Below are 20,132 nucleotides of genomic sequence, written 5' to 3'. Positions count from 1 at the left end.
TTTCTCCAAGTGTGTTTCAGGGATCACTGATATCAAATTTATCTTGTAAATTATATTTTCATTTTTGTTCCTAAAAAGCAAGTGCTGGGCTTCACTGCAGCTCTATCAAATCAGAAGCCATGTTTGCGCATATGTGCCTTGTGTTAATCCCATGGACGGAGGAGCCTGGTAGGCTGCAGTCCATGGGGTCACACAGAGTCGGACACAACTGAGCGACTTCACTTTCACTTTTCACTTTCATGCATTGGAGAAGGAAATGGCAACCCACTCCAGTGTTCTTGCCTGGAGAATCCCAGGGACGGGGGAACCTGGTGGGCTGCCATCTATGGGGTCACACAGAGTCAGACATGACTGAAGCGACTTAGCAGCAGCAGCAGCCTTGTGTTATGGTTAACTTGAATGCGTGAATCCCACCCTCTATTCCCCTTTTGTTTGGCTTCAGCTGACAACTAAAGGTGATGATTGATCCGGTGAGTCAGGGAAAAAGCCTTGGTCCAAAGAAGCCTTGTTCTACAGGGAATGCCTAGGTATTCTCAGAAACATGAGGGGGAATGCCAGATAGGTAACACTGAACTCAGGCTTCCCTGGTGGTAAAGTGGTAAAGAACCAACCCTCCGATGCAGGAGAAATGGATTCAATCTCTGGGTTGAGAAGATTCCCTGGAGAAGGAAATGGCAACCCACTCCAGCATTCTTGCCTGGAAAATCCCATGGACAGAGGAGCCTGCTGGGCTATAGTCCATGAGGTTGCAAAAGAGTTGGACACGACTTACTGACTGAACAACAACAATGAACTCAGGGGCTTCTGTTTTCCTTCCCCACATTATCCTGGTTAATTCCTCTTCTTCCTCCTAGTTTGACCCCAAAAGTCAGCTCTTCTTCAAAGTCTTCACTAAGATCTCCAGGCTAAGGGAGCTGCCCTGTCTTCAGTGCTCACATAGCAGTTCATACATCACTCAAACATAGCACCTAACAGATAACATTATGATTGTCTGTGTCTGGCTTTCCCGCTGTGCTCTTCATTCTTTATGGCTGACTCCCATGTGGCCCAGTGCCTGGCTGACAGCAGGTATGTGTAACTGAGGAATGGCTGGCCGGGATAGTAGGAGGGTTCATAGAAGTTCCCAGCTTGGTCCCCCCATTCTGAAGAAGAAGGTCATCCTAGAAGATGTAGTCTCCCTCCAAAATTATTTATCAGTGAATCACTTCCAGTTTCTCATTGACTCTGTGGAAACTAACTCATCAACCTATGCACAAGATCTTTATTTTCTCAAGATACATGGAATCGATTAATGACTAGAGGCAAATAGCAAGTCCATGGCCTTATAAACTCATCCCAAATCAACATAGTTCCATCTAGCAAACAGGCTTGATGTGCTCATGAATGGTGAAGGCTTCTTCTGGCAGCATTCTCTAGCCAACAGCTCATAAAGACATGGAGGAATGAAAAAACACAGAGCTGGAGAGTGGGGGAGAGGAGCTAAATAAACTCATCTCACAGTAGCTCAGGTACTAATGTTTCAATAGAAAGCCTATTCCTTCTGCACATGGCAAACCCATAAAGTCATTTTTTGGTTCTGACAAGTTGCTCAGAAGTAAAGGTAATTTCTTCAAGATTTTAAAATTTACTTAGAACTGGGCATCCAGAAGGTATTTCTAAACTTGATGGTAAGTATTGTCAATAGTAGGTCCCTTTTTCTCCCTTCCTTCCCTCTGAGATGTGACCATTCATGGATCACAGGCATCAGACAGTCTCATGAGACGTTGGCAGTCTCAGGGCCCCCTTACCTGTGCTGTTTACTGAGGCTTTTCACTCTTGGGATACCCTTCCTTGCTTTGGCCAAACAGATCCTTCAACTGACATTCTCTTTGGGATTCTGCTCTTCTTCTGAATTCAGCAGTTATATTCCACTATCTCTCACTGAGGACCTGCAGAATGCCATACACTGTGCTAGATACTGTGTGACTGCATCTTACAGACGAGGAAACCTGATCGGGGTTATGTACTGGAACTGGGTCAAGTAAATTTAGAATAAAAAGATCGGTTGTGTTTCACACAGAGAGTTGGAAACTTATCTGAACTCCTTTCTATGAGAGTTAAGCCTGGCAGGAAGCATGAAAGGATTCAGAAAGAGAGCTGTGACAAACTGGGGAGTGACAGGACCACGAATGGACAGCTGCTGGGTTTTATGAGAAAAAAGATTAGGGCTCAAAGCCAACAGGCGAGATGCACTTTCTGAGAGCAAGAGCCCAAATGTTTAAAAAATAAGACTATCAGAAAAGATTGATCTATATGGCCACAGTTCTATTGCTCAGTTGGTAAGGAATCTGCCTGCAATGCAGGAGACCCTGGTTCAATTCCTGGGTTGGGAAGATCCCCTGGAGAAGGGAAAGGCTACCCACTCCAGTATTCTGGCCTGGAGAATTCCATGGACTGTGACCCCATAGTCCATGGGGTCGCAAAGAGTCGGACACAACTGAGCGACTTTCAGTCACTTCACTATAATGTTGAAGTGGAGACATCTAAGACTGGATAATCTTAAAATGCAATTGATTTTTGTATTTTTTGGATATTTAAAGCTGTGTTCCTGGAGGAATTAGATAATAGTATTTTGAATGACTTTTCAGAATGTGCATATAATTGTAATAAGGGCTACTTGTAGCATTGGTCATCATGAGGATGGAAGTTAGAGTCATATGTAACATAGAAACGGTCCATTTGAGAAGCAGAGCCAAGATATCCAGACTGTTGGCATCAGAAAATTTCTTTGGCTCCAAGCAAGTGAATTTGAGTGTAAGAACTCTTGTCTTTGATACAAAATATTTCATCATTTGTTTGTTTACTCATCTAACATGGGCTTAATTGGTATCAACTATATGCAGGCACTCTGGAGAAGGAAATGGCAACCCACTCCAGTATTTTTGCCTGGAGAATTGCATGGACAAACAGCCTGGCAGGCTGCAGTCCATGGGGTCGCAAAGAGTCAGACACGAATAAGCGACTAACACACACACACATATGCAGGCACTATGTGGGGTGTTGGACATAGAGTCATAAATGTAAATGAAGACAGGATGGTGTTATTAGAAAGTGTCCAGTAGGGTTAGTTGGCTTCTAAGGTCTATGAAGGCTACGCAAAGAAAGTTTGGACTGAGTTCTGAAGGATGCTGCTACTGCTGCTGCTAAGTCGCTTCAGTTGTGTCTGACTCTGTGTGACCCCGGAGATGGCAGCCCACCAGGCTCCCCCGTCCCTGGGATTCTCCAGGCAAGAACACTGGAGTGGATTGCCATTTCCTTCTCCAGTGCATGAAAGTGAAAAGTGAAAGTGAAGTCACTCAGTTGTGTCCAACTCTAGTGACCCCATGGACTGCAGCCTACCAGGCTTCTCCATCCATGGGATTTTAGGCATTCAAAGGCAAAGTGTGAGAGAAAGATATTCTGTATCTAAATGTTCAAAGGCTCTGAGGCTGGAAGAAGTAGGACACATTTCAGCAACAGTAAGAAGGCCAGTTTGAATAATGGTTCAAAAGCAGAGGAGCAGCAGAGTCTGAGCACGGGCCCACTAGGCCTTGTTACTGATTTTGTCTCTAGCTTAAGAGTGTGGGCAAACTACTGAAGGATCTCACACAAAAGAGTGACATAACTTTGCATGTTTAAATGTACTATATTCTACTAGCTAGAACGTGGAATTCATTTTCCCATAGAAATAAATAAATGGTAGTTCTGTGAAGCCAGAATAATGCTATTAGCACAATGTATCCAGCTAAACAACCTATTGAAAAGTTGGCCTTGGTTGCCAACTACCATTTATAACTTGGTTTCTGAAAGAAAATGCATTCCAACTTCCAGACAACCTAATTACAAATGACACTTCAGGGGACAGCCTATAATCTACTCAGACTTGTGAAAAGGCTCCAACATTTTCTATATCAAAAGTGGTTAAGAAAGGTGAGTAACAGACTCCTGATTTTGAGATGGCAGAGTAAAGATCCTTCTGCCCCCTTATTCTCTCAGAAATTACTCCTCCATTAAAAAAATAAAATCAGAAGGAAAGGAAATGCATATATGGTATGGTAAAACTAAGAAGAATATGAATGCTGGACGATAACTATGAGGACTGTCTGTAGTGTGCTGATCAAGGGTGTGATCAGATACTGGGAGAAGAGATCTGTGGCTGTAGACCTCAGTGTCCACAGGATGACTGATGAGATTGGGTGTCTGCTAATGGATAAAACCAATCATTTCTTTGATGTCAATGCCAGGAATAGAATAAATAAGATAATCCCTGGAGACAATTCAGCACCATAGAGAAGCAATGAAGGAATGATTGCATAAAAAGCCAGGGAGGCAGTCTGTTAGTGAATCAAGGCAGAACAGACTAAACCTTCTGACATTGACCTTTGCTTGGTAAAACATCAGTTAAATGTATACACCCAACATTCCACCATAAGGCATTTTGCTATAAATTGGGGAGAATTAGCTTAGAATGTGGCCCTGTCCCATTTTTAATAAAACCTTCTATGAATAGCTAATGCCAGTAAAACTCAGCTCAATCAAATAATGGTACTAATACTTATTTTAAAAAGAACCAGTACAGATTCTACACAAAGACAGTACAATAAAATTGAGGAAAGGAACAGAGAGAAGTAAACACATATACACAAACACTGCTAGAAACTTTTACCACAAATACAATGAAAATTGGGACCAAATGTATCATCATTTATGTAAGAAGGAAATTAAATAATTAACTCTTTATGCCAAAACTCAACACAGAGGAAAATCAAGCAGGGAATAAAACATGTTTATGCTATAGCAAAATAAAACCATCACAGAAAGGAAGGAGCCATAGTTGAAGCATTAAAAAGGAGAATGGACAGTCCTAAAAATATTAAAGAGTATGAATAGCAGTGGGGAAAATGAAATGAAATCGACAGAATGTTAAAAAGCATTAGGGAGGGAACAATAATCGTTGAAGACAAAGGAGATCCAATATGTACATACTTGGTGACACCAAAGGAAAAAAGCAAAGAAATGTAACAACAACAAAAAAAAATCAAAGATAAAAAACAATAACATACTCTAGAAATTAAAGGAAACTTCAATGTAGAGAATGAAAGTTCACACCGTGTTCTGGGATAGCATGATCCAGAATATTCAAAACAAAGATAGATCATAGTAAAATTGATGGATTTGAAATCTAAACAGAGATTCATTTGTTGGTACAAAGAAACGTATCAAGTGGCCTATAAAGGAAAAAGAAAAGGCTTTTCCCCAAAACAGTAAATGCTGAATGACAGTAGGATAATATCTTTAAATATTTCAGTGAATTAGCTTGACCATCAGAATCTGTATCTGGTCAAACTTCCGTTCACATATATATATAAAAGACAGATATGATCGAACACACAACAATTCCAGGAGCATGATCCCCATTGACATTTCTTGTTGAGTTATTAGAAGGTGAACTTCAGCAGATAAATGAATTCAGTGTTCTCTGCATAGCCTTTTTGCTGTAATTTCTCCATTCCCCAAACCCTTGAAATTAAAATTACAGAAATGAAAATGTGGAAATTACCCAACTGACTTTCACTATGGGTAGTATTGAAAATAAGACATCCCCCCCCAATATCCTCCTGTAGCAATTACCTATTTGCTGGAAAATCACAAGTGTGCTTTTAAGTGAATAAGTGTGTGCTCAGTCATGTCTGACTCTCTGCAACCCCATGGACTATAGCCTGCCAGACTCCTCCATCTGTGGACTCTTTCAGGCAAGAATACTGAAGCAGGTTGCCATTTCCTTCTCTGATCTTCCTGACCCAGGGGTCGAATCTATGTCTCTTCCACCTCCTGCGTTGGCAGGCAGATTCTTTACCACTGTGCCACCTACAAAGCCCTTGTGTAAGTAAAGGAAATATTCAGGGACAAAAATGAAAGGAGAGCCAAGACTTGAGTAGCAGGCAAATGTCAACACTGTCATTGGGGAATAACAATTTACTGGGGAATTCTCCAGTAAAGACCTAGATTCTGAGTTTTAATAGCCTTGGACAGTTAGATGTAGGGTCCCACGTTCAATAAAGCTTACATACTAGAAATGGGTTACTGTTGATTGAACAACTGAATAGAGGGGAAAAGATATTTAAAGCATTTAAAGGAGTAAAAGACAGGCTAATGGCTCAAGAAAGCACCAAGTGTTGATGAGGCATATTATAAAAAGCATCAAATAAAATTTAGATACGAAAGTATAAACTCAGCAGACATGTTATGAAGGAAATGAAACATACATGAGGAGAGAATTAATGACATGGAAAATAGAAATTAATAAACTCCCCAAAATGTACTCAGGAAAACAAAAGGGAAACATGGCAGAGGAGAGATAAGACTTGAAACACAGCTGAGAGAGTCTCACAAGGTATCTTCTGCGAGTGGAGTCTTGGGGAGGAGGCAGTATTCAAAGAGATTTGGCAAAGGGCTTTCTAGAACTGACAAAAGACAGTTCTGCTTCAAGATGCTTCAGTTAATCCTAAACTGGATGGATTAAACATTTTTCTTTTAAGTGGGTGGGGAGATTTCTTACAGAAAATTTCAGAGCACCCAAAAAAAGTCTTCAAAGATGACTGGAAAAATACACAGATCACCTTGTCATGCCATGACCAATCCAAAACAGCTTTTTAACCCTGGCAATGGAAAACAGTTGAAAAATCTGCAAAGTTCAGAGGGAGGAAGAAAAAAAGTAAACTGTAAATTGAATACATAATTGAAAATGGGATGAGAGGAAAGTATTCTGATAAATAAAAACCAAGAATTGGCTGCCAGTGAAATCTCACTATAGGAAAGTCGAAAGATTTTGGTTCAAGAAAAAGAACATTGATCTTAGAAAGGCCTAAATGCAAGAAAGAAAGGTGAGCGAAGACATTGGTAAACGATATTGAAGTCAATATTGATGACATAAAAAAATAATAATGCTTGAATTGTTATGTGCATGTGCAGGAAACAGAGAACTAAACTGTTGGACAATAATAATATATAAAATGGAAGGGAGTTGATTGATAAAAATTGCCCTGACCTTTTGGATCATTTGGTAAGTGGAGGGCCTGATAATATTTGACTTAAATAAAATGTGTATAATAAACTCTAGAAGACACAGGAGAGACAAAATTGAATTAAAGAGAGTATAAAGTTGTTTATAAATTGTAGGACAAAGTAAAAATGCAAAAGAAGATGAACTATTTCCAGGTTTATCGGTAACCATAGTATATGTCTCTTATCATTCTAAATTCACCAATTAAGAGATACATTGTCAGATTAAGTAGTTAAAAAAAAAAAAAAGGCTACATGTTTGAAAATGACACTGGTGATGTAGTTTTTGAATTTTCCCCAATTCGTTCATATGAATGGACAAAAAAAACTCAAATAGCAAAACAAAACCCATGGATAATATCTACACAATACCTGGGTGACAAGCTCCCCTCATGAATTACAAATTGTGAGAGGGGAAAGTCAAAGTGCTGACAACTGGGATGGCCAACACAGATATATTCAAATAAAATCTCTGTACTTAAAAGAAAAATAAACCTTCGTGCTTTCAGGCAAAACAGGCTAAATCACGTATAAAGGAAAGATCAGATTATCAGGCAGACAGCTGCAAGACCAGCCCGATATCAGAACTGTGCAGGAGGAAGGAAGGGAAAGCAATGAGCCATCACATGGACCTCAGGATCAATGAGAGCCAACAGAACCACTGGAAAGCTTGACAATCAAACTGAGAACAGTAGTGAAAACTAGGAGGGCTCTCACACACACCAGTAGTGGAGGATCATAAGCAGTCAGCAATAAAATCTAGACCAGTCTGGACCCTGTAAGCTCTGTAAAGCAGCGGTCCCCAACCTTTCTGTCACCAGGGACTGGTTTTGTGGAAGACAAGTTTTCCATGGACCTGGGGGCAGGGGGATGGTTTCGGGATGATTCAAGCACATTACTCTTATTGTGTACTTTATTTCTGTTCTTATTACGTCAGCTCCACCTCAGATGGTCAAACGTTAGATCCCAGTGGTTGGGGATCCCTGCTCTAAAGTAAACCAGCTGAAGCCCCCTCCCAGGAATAAATACTGGGTCCCAGAATCTAAGCTGAGCAGCGCAGAGACCAGAGTGACCGGAAGTTGGTGATCTGGATAAAAGAATGTGAGGAAAACAGAGAGGAGGTGTCTCAGAAAGAATGCCACCGTATTGGAAAGTTGTCTTTGAACATTACACAAAGACAGCAAAAGTGAGAGCTCTCTGGGGTGAGAAGTTGGATTTTAAACTACTACAGTCTCTTCTCAATATTCTGGAAAACTGATTTCACATAAAAGAGAGGACAGAGTGATTGGAATCAGAACATGGGCAAAGTTAGTAAGAAAAGGAATAGCAACTCTGTAGACAGTAAAAGCAAGCCAGATAATGTGTCTATAAGTCAGATAAAAGCTACAATATACCATGACAAAAAGTGCTAACGTCATGAAGAGAATGGTACAAGATGTGAAAGAACAATTAAAAAATCAGAATTAAAAATTCCTAAAATGAGGTCATGGGACTCAGGAAATAATTAGAAATTTTAAGAAAATATATATGAACTGGAAGTAACCCCAAACTAAAACAACACAACAGATAATGCCTGGAAAAAAAAAAAAAAAAAACCAGACTAAAGAAGTAAACTTTCACAGAAGAAAGCAGTAAGTGGATTAAAGAGAAAATGAAAAAGCTGGAAGACAGGCTAAGAACATCAGAGCTATAACAGAGTCCCCCAAGAAGAAACCCACAGCAAGGAGATAAATATCAAAAAGTACAATCCAAGAAATTTTTACGGAAATTAAAAAAAAATGATAGACTGGAAGGGTACCACATCTACTTGAGAAAGTCAACTTGAAATGGCCAACACTGAGGTGTGTTTTAATAAAAGTTTTTGACTTTAGAAGGAAAAACATCTCTTGTGCTTCCAGGCAAAATGACTAAGTCACATATAAAGGAAAGAAAATCAGATTATTATCAGACTTTTTGACAGAAATGTTTTGTGCCAGAAGAAAATGGAACAATACATTTATGAAACACAAGTAAAGAAAATGTGAGCCAAGCACTTTGTTCATAGCAGCAGACTTTTAAGCATGATGAATGCAGACAAATGACTAGCAACATGCAATAAATTAGAAAATACTGTTTTCCTGGGTTCTTCCTGAAGAATGTACTCAAGAATGGGCTTTTTAAACATAAATAAAATAAAGAACAAATCAATGTGATTAGAGCACCATCAACATAAGGGCTGATGACATAAAACACATACTTACTTGTATAGAAAAAGCATAATTTTAAATGGCTATATGGTCTGGCAATGCAGATTCAGTACAACTATTTAAAATGCAGAGATACAGGACTTGAATCTATGAGAAAATTTTACTGTTTCAGTCATCAAATTAGGGAGCTAAGACTGATGTCATTACTGTTACCCTGATACTGTTAAATACAGAAAATGGAGGTAGGAAACACATGAATGATTACATGATTTTCTAATTCTCTTGTACTCTTGTCTCCTTTCAAACTAGGATCTTGGTGAAGAAAGGCAACACAGATGTAAGACAGTAAAGTGAAGTAAAAACCTGTAACCCTGAGTATTTGAATCACAGTGTTATTATGAATTCTAGAGCTATTTTATTCTGACTTCATATGAAATAGCTGAAATTGGTAAGGCAAGAATAAGCAGTGTTTGATTGGAATCAGAGGTACTAGAATGAAATGATAGATTAGAGAGAGAGGCAGAGAAAGAGGTGTGAAGGGTGATGGAGGAATAAATATAGATGTGTGTGTAAGCAAGAGTTATACACACATGTATTTCTAAACACTGTCTACTAAGAAGACCTAGAAGAAATTACAGTCAACAGTGAACACATCTAGCACCCAGATCTTGGTTTCTAAGTACCCTTTTTCCTTAAAGGGAGCTAGGCCTCCTTAGAGAATTAGTTGACTTCACAGCTGCAGCAGAAAAAAATACAAGCAGAAACCAGAGCAACTGTAGATCCAGTGATCTAGGATTTTAACAAAGAAATTACATTGGGTTAAAAAAAAAAAAAGTAAATGCAGTTGAGGGGGAACCTACAAACTAGGAAAGACTTGTGTATCCTTAAAAAACAAACCAAAACAAGAAAGAAGTGAACTGTAGTGTTTGGAAATGAACATTTGGAAGATAAAGCTGTAAATAAAAGTGAGAGTGATTATCATAAAAGTCAGAATCCTGATTAATTTTCGAAAAGGAAAGAGTTTATGACTGGGACAGGCAGGGCTTTTAAGGTGACTAGCAAATTTTACTTTTTAACTCAAGTGTTGATAGCAAGGATATTTGCTTCATAAACATTTATTTTGTTCTACATTTGTTTTATTCTGTTTTATTTTTTTACTACGTTTTACAATAAAAATATTTTTAAATTCTATTCTTTTTAAGAGACACATCTCAAATATAAGGATGCAAAGAGACTAGAAGTAAAAGGATGAGAAAACATTCACTGTTTGTTTGAATATAGGATAAAATATTATGCACAAAAACTAGCCAGGAGAAAGCTGGTGTACCAATAGTAATAAAGGCAAAACTGGCTTTAAGGCAAAAAAAAAAAAAAAATTATTAAAAAAAAAAGAAACTGTATGACGATGAAAGGATACATTCAGTAGCAGATACAAAGAATTCTAAACTTGTGTGCAGGGGAGGAGCCAAGATGGCGGAGGAGTAGGACGGGGAGAACACTTTCTTCCCCAAAAATTCATCAAAAGAACATTTAAACACCGAGTAAATTCCACAAAACAACTTCTGAATGCCGGCAGAGGACATCAGGCACCCAGAAAAGCAATCCAAGTCTTCGAAAGGAGGTAGGAAAAAATATAAAAGACAAAAAAAGAGACAAAAGAGGGAGGGACGGAGTTCTGTCCCGGGAAGGGAGTCTTAAAAAGAGAGAAGTTTCCAGACACCAGGAAACCTCACTGCCAAATCTATGCCGAGCTTTGGAAGCACAGAGGGCAACATAACAGGGAGGAAAAATAAATAAACAATTAAAACCTGCAGATTGCGAGCCCTACGGTAACTCCCCCAGCAGAGAAGCAGCACAGACGCCTGCACATGCCACTAGCAAGTGGGGGCTGGGCAGGGAGGCGCGGTGCGGGCTGCATTGCTTAGGGTAAGGACCTGGCCTGAATACCCTGAGTGCTATCTGAGCGAAATAATTTGGGCTAGCAAACCAGACTGTGGGATATCTACCACGCGAAAAGCCAGCCCTAACCTAAGACACGGCCAGGCCCGCGCACGGAACAAAGGACTGAACAGAGATAGCCGGCTGCAGACCTTCCCCCTCCGGTGACAGGCAGCCAGAACCGGAAGGGAGCAATCACAGCCCCGGAGAGACATTATAAAACTGTAAGCAGGCTTCTTTGCTAACTAAAACTTCTTGGGGGTCTGGATGGTCAACATCTGCCTGAGAAGGTGCACCAGTTGTACACCTAGATAACCGAGCGGTGAGGAGGCGATAAGTCGCAGCAATCGCGCTCGCCAAACACCTCATTACCTGAGCTGCTCGGACCTGGGAAGGGCACAAAACGCAGACTCAACCAAGTCTGCGCCTCTGAGGACTACCCGAGTGCCTGAACCTGAGCGACTTGGACCTGGGAGGTGCAGGCAGCCCAGGGCCTGCCACGGATGGTTCCCTGCGGAGCAACCTAGAGCCTGAGCAGTGTGGGCAGGGAGGCTACACGCCGTGAGCGGGGGCAGACCCAGTGTGGCTGAGGCACTGCGAGCACATGCCAGTGTTATTTATTTGCAGCATCCCTCCCTCCCTCCCCACAGCATGACTGAACAAGTGAGCCTAAAAAAAAAAAAAAGTGTCCTCCACCATCCCCTTTGTATCAGGGCAGAAACCAGACACTAAAGAGACCAGCAAACAGAAGAAGCTATAACAGAGGGAACCGCCTTGGAAGCTACAGGCAATAGATTAAAACCCTGTGGTTACTACCGACTACATAGGAAGGGGCCTATAGATCTTGAGAAATATAAGTCAGACCAAGGAACTAGCCAAAAATGAACTGAACCCACAATACTCACAACAAAACCAGAGAAAGTCCTAGATATATTTTTACTATTTTTACGATCATTCATTCATTTTTTTTAAATTTTTAAAAAAAATTTTAAGTCCTCTATTATTCCTTTAATTTTCACTTTTATAACCTATTTGCAAAAAAAAAAAAGACCCTATTTTTTTTACAGCAAACTTCATATATATTTTTTTTTATAATTTTTGTCCTTGTTTTTTTTTTTTTTTTCCTTCTTCTTTTCTTTAACATCGTATTTTTGAAATTCCAAACTCTACTCTAGATTTTTAATTTTAGCTTTTTGGTATTTGTTATCAATTTTGTACCTATAGTTTTTTTTTTATAATTTCTGTGATTTTTTTTCCTGTTTCTTTCTCTTCTTCTTTTATATAACATTGTATATCTGAAATTCCAAACTCTACTCTAGATTTTTAATTTATGCTTTTTGGTATTTGATATCAATTTGTACCTGTATTTTCTTTATAGTTTTTGCGACTTTGTTTTTGTTTTTTTCTCTCTTTCTTTTTCTTCTTCTTTTTTTTAACATTGTATTTTTGAAATTCCAAACTCTACTCTAGATTTTTAACTTTTGCTTTTTGGTATTAGTTACCAATTTTGTACCTATATTTTCTTTATAATTTTTGCGACCTTGTTTGTTTTTGTTTATTCGTTTTTTCTCTCTTTCTTTTCCTTCTTCTTTTCTCTAACATCGTATTTTTGAAATTCCAAACTCTACTCTAGATTTTTCATTTTTGCTTTTATGTATTTGTTACCAATTTTGTACCTTTAAGAACCCAATCTTCAGGACCCATTTTTCACTAGGGAGCGAGATTACTGGCTTGACTGCTCTATCTCCCTTTGGACTCTCCTTTTTCTCCACCAGGTCGCCTGTGTCTCCTCCCTAACCCCTCTCTACTCTACCCAACTCTGTGAATTTCTGTGTGTTCCAGACGGTGGAGAACACTTAGGGAACCGATTACTGGCTGGATCTGTCTCCCTCCTTTTCATTCCCGCCTTTTATCCTCCTGGCCACCTCTGTCTCCTTCCTCCTTCTTCTCTTCTCTGTATAACTCCGTGAAGATCTCTGAGCGGTCCAGTTGTGGAGTGCACATAAGGAAGTGATTACTGGCTAGCCCACTCTCTCCTCTATTGATTCCACCTCATCTCATTCGGGTCACCTCTAACTCCCTCCTCCCTCTTCTCTTCTCCATGTAATGCTGTGAACCTCTCCGGGTGACCCTCACGGTAGAGAAACTTTTCATTTTTAACGTAGATGTTTTATCAATGGTGCTGTATAGAAGGAGAAGTTTTGAAACTACTGTAAAAATAAGACCAATAACTGGAAGCAGGAGGCTTAAGTCCAAACCCTGACTCCAGGGAACTCCTGACTCCAAGGAACATTAATTGACAGGAGCTCATCAAACGCCTCCATACCTACACTGAAACCAAGCACCACACAAGGGCCAACAAGTTCCGGGGCAAGACATACCAAGCAAATTCTCCAGCAACAAAGGAACACAGCCCTGAGCTCCAAGATACAGGCTGCCCAAAGTCACCCCAAAACCATAGACATCGCATAACTCATTACTGGACACTTCATTGCACTCCAGAGAGAAGAAATACAGCTCCACCCACCAGAACACCGACACAAGCTTCCCTAACCAGGAAACCTTGACAAACCACCTGTACAAACCCACACACAGCGAGGAAACTCCACAATAAAGAGAACTCCACAAACTGCCAGAATACAGAAAGGACACCCCAAAATCAGCAATTTAAACAAGATGAAGAGACAGAGGAATACCCAGCAGATAAAGGAACAGGATAAATGCCCACCAAACCAAACAAAAGAGGAAGAGATAGGGAATCTACCTGATAAAGAATTCCGAATAATGATAGTGAAATTGATCCAAAGTCTTGAAATCAAAATGGAATCACAGATAAATAGCCTGGAGACAAGGATTGAGAAGATGCAAGAAAGGTTTAACAAGGATCTAGAAGAAATAAAAAAGTCAATATATAATGAATAATGCAATAAATGAAATTAAAAACACTCTGGAGGCAACAAATAGTAGAATAACAGAGGCAGAAGATAGGATTAGTGAATTAGAAGATAGAATGGTAGAAATAAATGAATCAGAGAGGATAAAAGAAAAACGAATTAAAAGAAATGAGGACAATCTCAGAGATCTCCAGGACAATATTAAACGCTACAACATTCAAATCATAGGGGTCCCAGAAGAAGAAGACAAAAAGAAAGACCATGAGAAAATACTTGAGGAGATAATAGTTGAAAACTTCCCTAAAATGGGGAAGGAAATAATCACCCAAGTCCAAGAAACCCAGAGAGTCCCAAACAGGATAAACCCAAGGCAAAACACCCCAAGACACATATTAATCAAATTAACAAAGATCAAACACAAAGAACAAATATTAAAAGCAGCAAGGGAAAAACAACAAATAACACACAAGGGAATTCTCATAAGGATAATAGCTGATCTTTCAATAGAAACTCTTCAAGCCAGGAGGGAATGGCAAGACATATTTAAAGTGATGAAAGAAAATAACCTACAGCCCAGATTATTGTACCCAGCAAGGATCTCATTCAAGTATGAAGGAGAAATCAAAACCTTTTCAGACAAGCAAAAGCTGAGAGAATTCTGCACCACCAAACCAGCTCTCCAACAACTACTAAAGGATATTCTCTAGACAGGAAACACAAAAACGGTGTATAAATCGAACCCAAAACAATAAAGTAAATGGCAATGGGATCATACTTATCAGTAATTACCTTAAACGTAAATGGGTTGAATGCCCCAACCAAAAGACAAAGACTGGCTGAATGGATACAAAAACAAGACCCCTATACATGTTGTCTACAAGAGACCCACCTCAGAACAGGGGACACATACAGACTGAAAGTGAAGGGCTGGAAAAGATTTTCCATGCAAATAGGGACCAAAAGAAAGCAGGAGTAGCAATACTCATATCAGATAAAATAGACTTTAAAACAAAGGCTGTGAAAAGAGACAAAGATGGTCACTACATAATGATCAAAGGATCTATCCAAGAAGAAGATATAACAATTATAAATATATATGCACCCAACACGGGAGCGCAGCAATATGTAAAACAAATGCTAACAAGTATGAAAGGAGAAATTAACAATAACACAATAATAGTGGGAGACTTTAATACCCCACTCACACCTATGGACAGATCAATTAAACAGAAAATTAACAAGGAAACACAAACTTTAAACGATACAATAGACCAGTTAGACCTAATTGATATCTATAGGACATTTCATCCCCAAACAATGAATTTCACCTTTTTCTCAAGTGCACATGGAACCTTCTCCAGGATAGATCACATCCTGGGCCATAAATCTAGCCTTAGTAAATTCAAAAAAATAGAAATCATTCCAAGCATCTTTTCTGACCACAATGCAGTAAGATTAGCTCTCAATTACAGGAGAAAAACTATTAAAAATTCCAACATATGGAGGCTGAACAACACGCTGCTGAATAACCAACAAATCACAGAAGAAATCAAAAAAGAAATCAAAATTTGCATAGAAATGAATGAAAATGAAAACACAACAACCCAAAACCTGTGGGACACTGTAAAAGGAGTCCTAAGGGGAAAGTTCATAGCAACACAGGCATACCTCAAGAAACAAGAAAAAAGTCAAATAAATAACCTAACTCTACACCTAAAGCAACTAGAAAAGGAAGAAATGAAGAACCCCAGGGTTAGTAGAAGGAAGGAAAGCTTAAAAATTAAAGCAGAAATAAATGCAAAAGAAACAAAAGAGACCATAGCAAAAATCAACAAAGCCAAAAGCTGGTTCTTTGAAAGGATAAATAAAATTGACAAGCCATTAGCCAGACTCATCAAGAAACAAAGGGAGAAAAATCAAATCAATAAAATTAGAAATGAAAATGGAGAGATCACAACAGACAACACAGAAATACAAAGGATCACAAGAGACCACTATCAACAATTATATGCCAATAAAATGGACAATGTGGAAGAAATGGACAAATTCTTAGAAAAGTACAACTTTCCAAAACTCAACCAGGAAGAAATAGAAAATCTTAACAGACCCATCACAAGCACAGAAATTGCAACTGTAATCAAAAATCTTCCAGCAAATAAAAGCCCAGCTCCAGACGGCTTCACAGCTGAATTCTACCAAAAATTTAGAGAAGAGCTAACACCTATCCTGCTCAAACTCTTCCAGAAAATTGCAGAGGATGGTAAACTTCCAAACTCATTCTATGAGGCCAAAAAAGAGAAGGAACATACCTCAACATAATAAAAGCTATATATGACAAACCCACAGCAAACATTATCCTCAATGGTGAAAAATTGAAAGCATTTCCTCTAAAGTCAGGAACAAGACAAGGGTGCCCACTTTCACCATTACTATTCAACATAGTTTTGGAAGTTTTGGCCACAGCAATCAGAGCAGAAAAAGAAAGAAAAGGAATCCAAATTGGAAAAGAAGAAGTAAAGCTCTCACTATTTGCAGATGACATGATCCTCTACATAGAAAACCCTAAAGACCACCAGAAAAGTACTAGAACTAATCAATGATTATAGTAAAGTTGCAGGATATAAAATCAACACACAGAAATCCCTTGCATTCCTATACACTAATAATGAGAAAACAGAAAGAGAAATTAAGGAAACAATTCCATTCACCATTGCAACAGAAAGAATAAAATACTTAGGAATATATCTATCTAAAGAAACTAAAGACCTATATATAGAAAACTATAAAACACTGGTGAAAGAAATCAAAGAGGACACTAATAGATGGAGAAATATACCATGTTCATGGATTGGAAGAATCAATATAGTGAAAATGAGTATACTGCCCAAAGCAATTTATAGATTCAGTGCAATCCCTGTCAAGCTACCAACGGTATTCTTCACAGAGCTAGAACAAAGAATTTCACAATTTGTATGGAAATACAAAAAGCCTCGAATAGCCAAAGCTATCTTGAGAAAGAAGAATGAAACTGGAGGAATCAACCTACCTGACTTCAGGCTCTACTACAAAGCCACAGTCACCAAGATAGTATGGTACTGGCACAAAGACAGAAATATAGATCAATGGAACAAAATAGAAAGCCCAGAGATAAATCCACGCACATATGGACACCTTATCTTTGACAAAGGAGGCAAGAATATACAATGGATTAAAGACAATCTTTTTAACAAGTGGTGCTGGGAAATCTGGTCAACCACTTGTAAAAGAATGAAACTAGAACACTTTCTAACACCATACACAAAAATAAACTCAAAATGGATTAAAGATCTAAATGTAAGACCAGAAACTATAAAACTCCTCGAGGAGAACATAGGCAAAACTCTCTCCGACATACATCACAGCAGGATCCTCTATGACCCACTTCCCAGAATATTGGAAATAAAAGCAAAAATAAACAAATGGGACCTAATTAACCTTAAAAGATTCTGCACAACAAAGGAAACTATTAGCAAGGTGAAAAGGCAGCCTTCAGAATGGGAGAAAATAATAGCAAATGAAGCAACTGACAAACAACTAATCTCGAGAATATACAAGCAACTCCTACAGCTCAACTCCAGAAAAATAAATGACCCAATCAAAAAATGGGCCAAAGAACTAAATAGACATTTCTCCAAAGAAGACATACAGATGGCTAACAAACACATGAAAAGATGCTCAACATCACTCATTATCAGAGAAATGCAAATCAAAACCACTATGAGGTACCATTTCACGCCAGTCAGAATGGCTGCGATCCAAAAGTCTACAAGCAATAAATGCTGGAGAGGGTGTGGAGAAAAGGGAACCCTCTTACACTGTTGGTGGGAATGCAAACTAGTACAGCCACTACAGAACAGTGTGGAGATTCCTTAAAAACCTGGAACTAGAACTGCCTTATGATCCAGCAATCCCACTGCTGGGCATACACACTGAGGAAACCAGAAGGGAAAGAGACACGTGTACCCCAATGTTCATCACAGCACTGTTTATAATAGCCAGGGCATGGAAGCAACCTAGATGCCCATCAGCAGATGAATGGATAAGAAAGCTGTGGTACATATACACAATGGAGTATTACTCAGCCATTAAAAAGAATACATTTGAATCAGTTCTAATGAGGTAGAGGAAACTGGAGCCTATTATACAGAGTGAAGTAAGCCAGAAAGAAAAACACCAATACAGTATACTAACGCATATATATGGAATTTAGAAAGATGGTAACAATAACCCTGTGTACGAGACAGCAAAAGAGACACAGATGTATAGAACAGTCTTATGGACCCTGTGGGAGAGGCAGAGGGTGGGAAGATTTGGGAGAATGGCATTGAAACATGTAAAATATCATGTATGAAACGAGTTGCCAGTCCAGGTTCGATGCACGATACTGGATGCTTGGGGATGTGCACTGGGACGACCCAGAGGGATGGTATGGGGAGGGAGGAGGGTTCAGGATGGGGAACACATGTATACCTGTGGCAGATTCATTTTGATAATTTGGCAAAACTAAAACAATATTGTAAAGTTTAAAAATAAAATTAAAAAAATAAATAAATTAAAAATAAACTTGTGTGCACCAAGTTAAAGCAGCTTAAAACATGAAATAAAGCTTGACTGTATTAGGAGAGAAAATGTTCAAATGCAGCATCACAGTGAGAGATTTTACATGTCTCAGTAATTAGTAAATTATATAAACCATTAATAAGGACTTAAAACATTTGGATAACAAAATTAATAAGATCTAACAGAAATATAAAGACTCTTACATTTAGAAAAGTGAATACATATTCCTTTCAGATACACATGTAAGGCTTATAATTGATCAAGGACTAAAATTTTATTATTTTAAAAAAATTTTTATTTATTTAGGCCACACCATGTCTCTGCTGTGGCATACAGAATATTCAGTTGCATCTTGCAAACTCTTATTTGTGGCATGTGGGATCTAGTTCCTGGGCATGGAACCTGGGCCTCCTACTGGGAGCAAGGAGTCTTAGCCACTGGGCTACTAGGAAAGTCCCTAAAATTGTAAAACATGACTACAAATGCAGAAGTTAATTAAATGGAATATAAATGTATAATAGAAAAGATTGACAAAGGGAACGTTAGTTCTTTAATAAATGATAAAATAATCAACAAACTTCTAAGATGAGCGAGAAAAATATGAGTAGTTACAAATAAACTCTTTCACATGTGACAAAGAAGACAATTAAAATGCATCAGTGATATAAAAGATAGTAACTTCAGTTAATCTGAAAAAATAGGTGCAGTGAACACATTTTAGGAAAGTATAAAAACTGACTAAAGAAAAAACAGAAAATCTAAGCAGTCCTGAAAAATCTGAAATTAAATAATTTACTTGGTAATGTCTAACTAATATCCCCACTAAGAAAACATCAGGCCTAAATGGTTTAATCGGCAAGTTTTACCAAATGTTTAAGGAATAAGAAATTCTAATCTTATATAAAAATCTTAGAGAAAAGAGGACTAGCAGAAACTTACCCTGGTTTTACAGAGCAAATACAAACTTTATGCCAAAAGTAGATAATGACAACATGAGAAAGAAAATTATAGCTTAATTCTCTCCTAAGCATTCAGAAACCAAAAATTCACTTGTAAAAAATTGTTAGACCGAGCCATGTACAAAAGAAACATGATGACTGAGGTGAGTTCGTTTTCAGCATGGTATCTTATTATGTGGATGAAATATTAAAATGAATAAGAATGTATCAGTGTTCCTATAAATGAGAATTATTGAAAAGTCAAGTTTTATTCTGACTTGATTTCTTATGTACTGCAAGTAAGTTGTAAATTGCTACTGCTACTTTGGAAAACCAAAATCATATGGCAGGACCTAATAATGCTAAAGTTATGAATAGCCAGCAATTCTACTCCTAGAAACAAATTAAAAGAAATGAGAGCATAAGTATACAAAAAGTCATACTGAAAAGTGTTCATTGGCAGCCATATCTCCCGAACTAGAAACTGTTTTAAAAAT

The 20,132-nt window shown here is 38.4% G+C and overlaps 1 protein-coding gene and 1 long non-coding RNA gene across 3 annotated transcripts in view; both read left to right on the top strand.

Moving 5' to 3' along the window:
- Positions 1-8,716, top strand: part of LOC129625959 (uncharacterized) — a 115,318-nt gene extending 106,602 nt beyond the window's left edge. Inside the window, exon 2 of the long non-coding RNA XR_008701675.1 lies at positions 8,018-8,716. This is a non-coding gene — a long non-coding RNA (uncharacterized LOC129625959). The remainder of the gene's footprint in view (positions 1-8,017) is intronic.
- Positions 1-20,132, top strand: part of PTPRT (protein tyrosine phosphatase receptor type T) — a 1,142,536-nt gene that overhangs the window by 667,897 nt on the left and 454,507 nt on the right. The window lies entirely within an intron of this gene.

Source organism: Bubalus kerabau, chromosome 13, assembly GCF_029407905.1.
Source record: "Bubalus kerabau isolate K-KA32 ecotype Philippines breed swamp buffalo chromosome 13, PCC_UOA_SB_1v2, whole genome shotgun sequence".
In the NCBI taxonomy this organism is placed as follows: Eukaryota; Metazoa; Chordata; class Mammalia; order Artiodactyla; family Bovidae; genus Bubalus; species Bubalus kerabau.
This window is presented reverse-complemented; position numbering and strand designations above follow the sequence as displayed.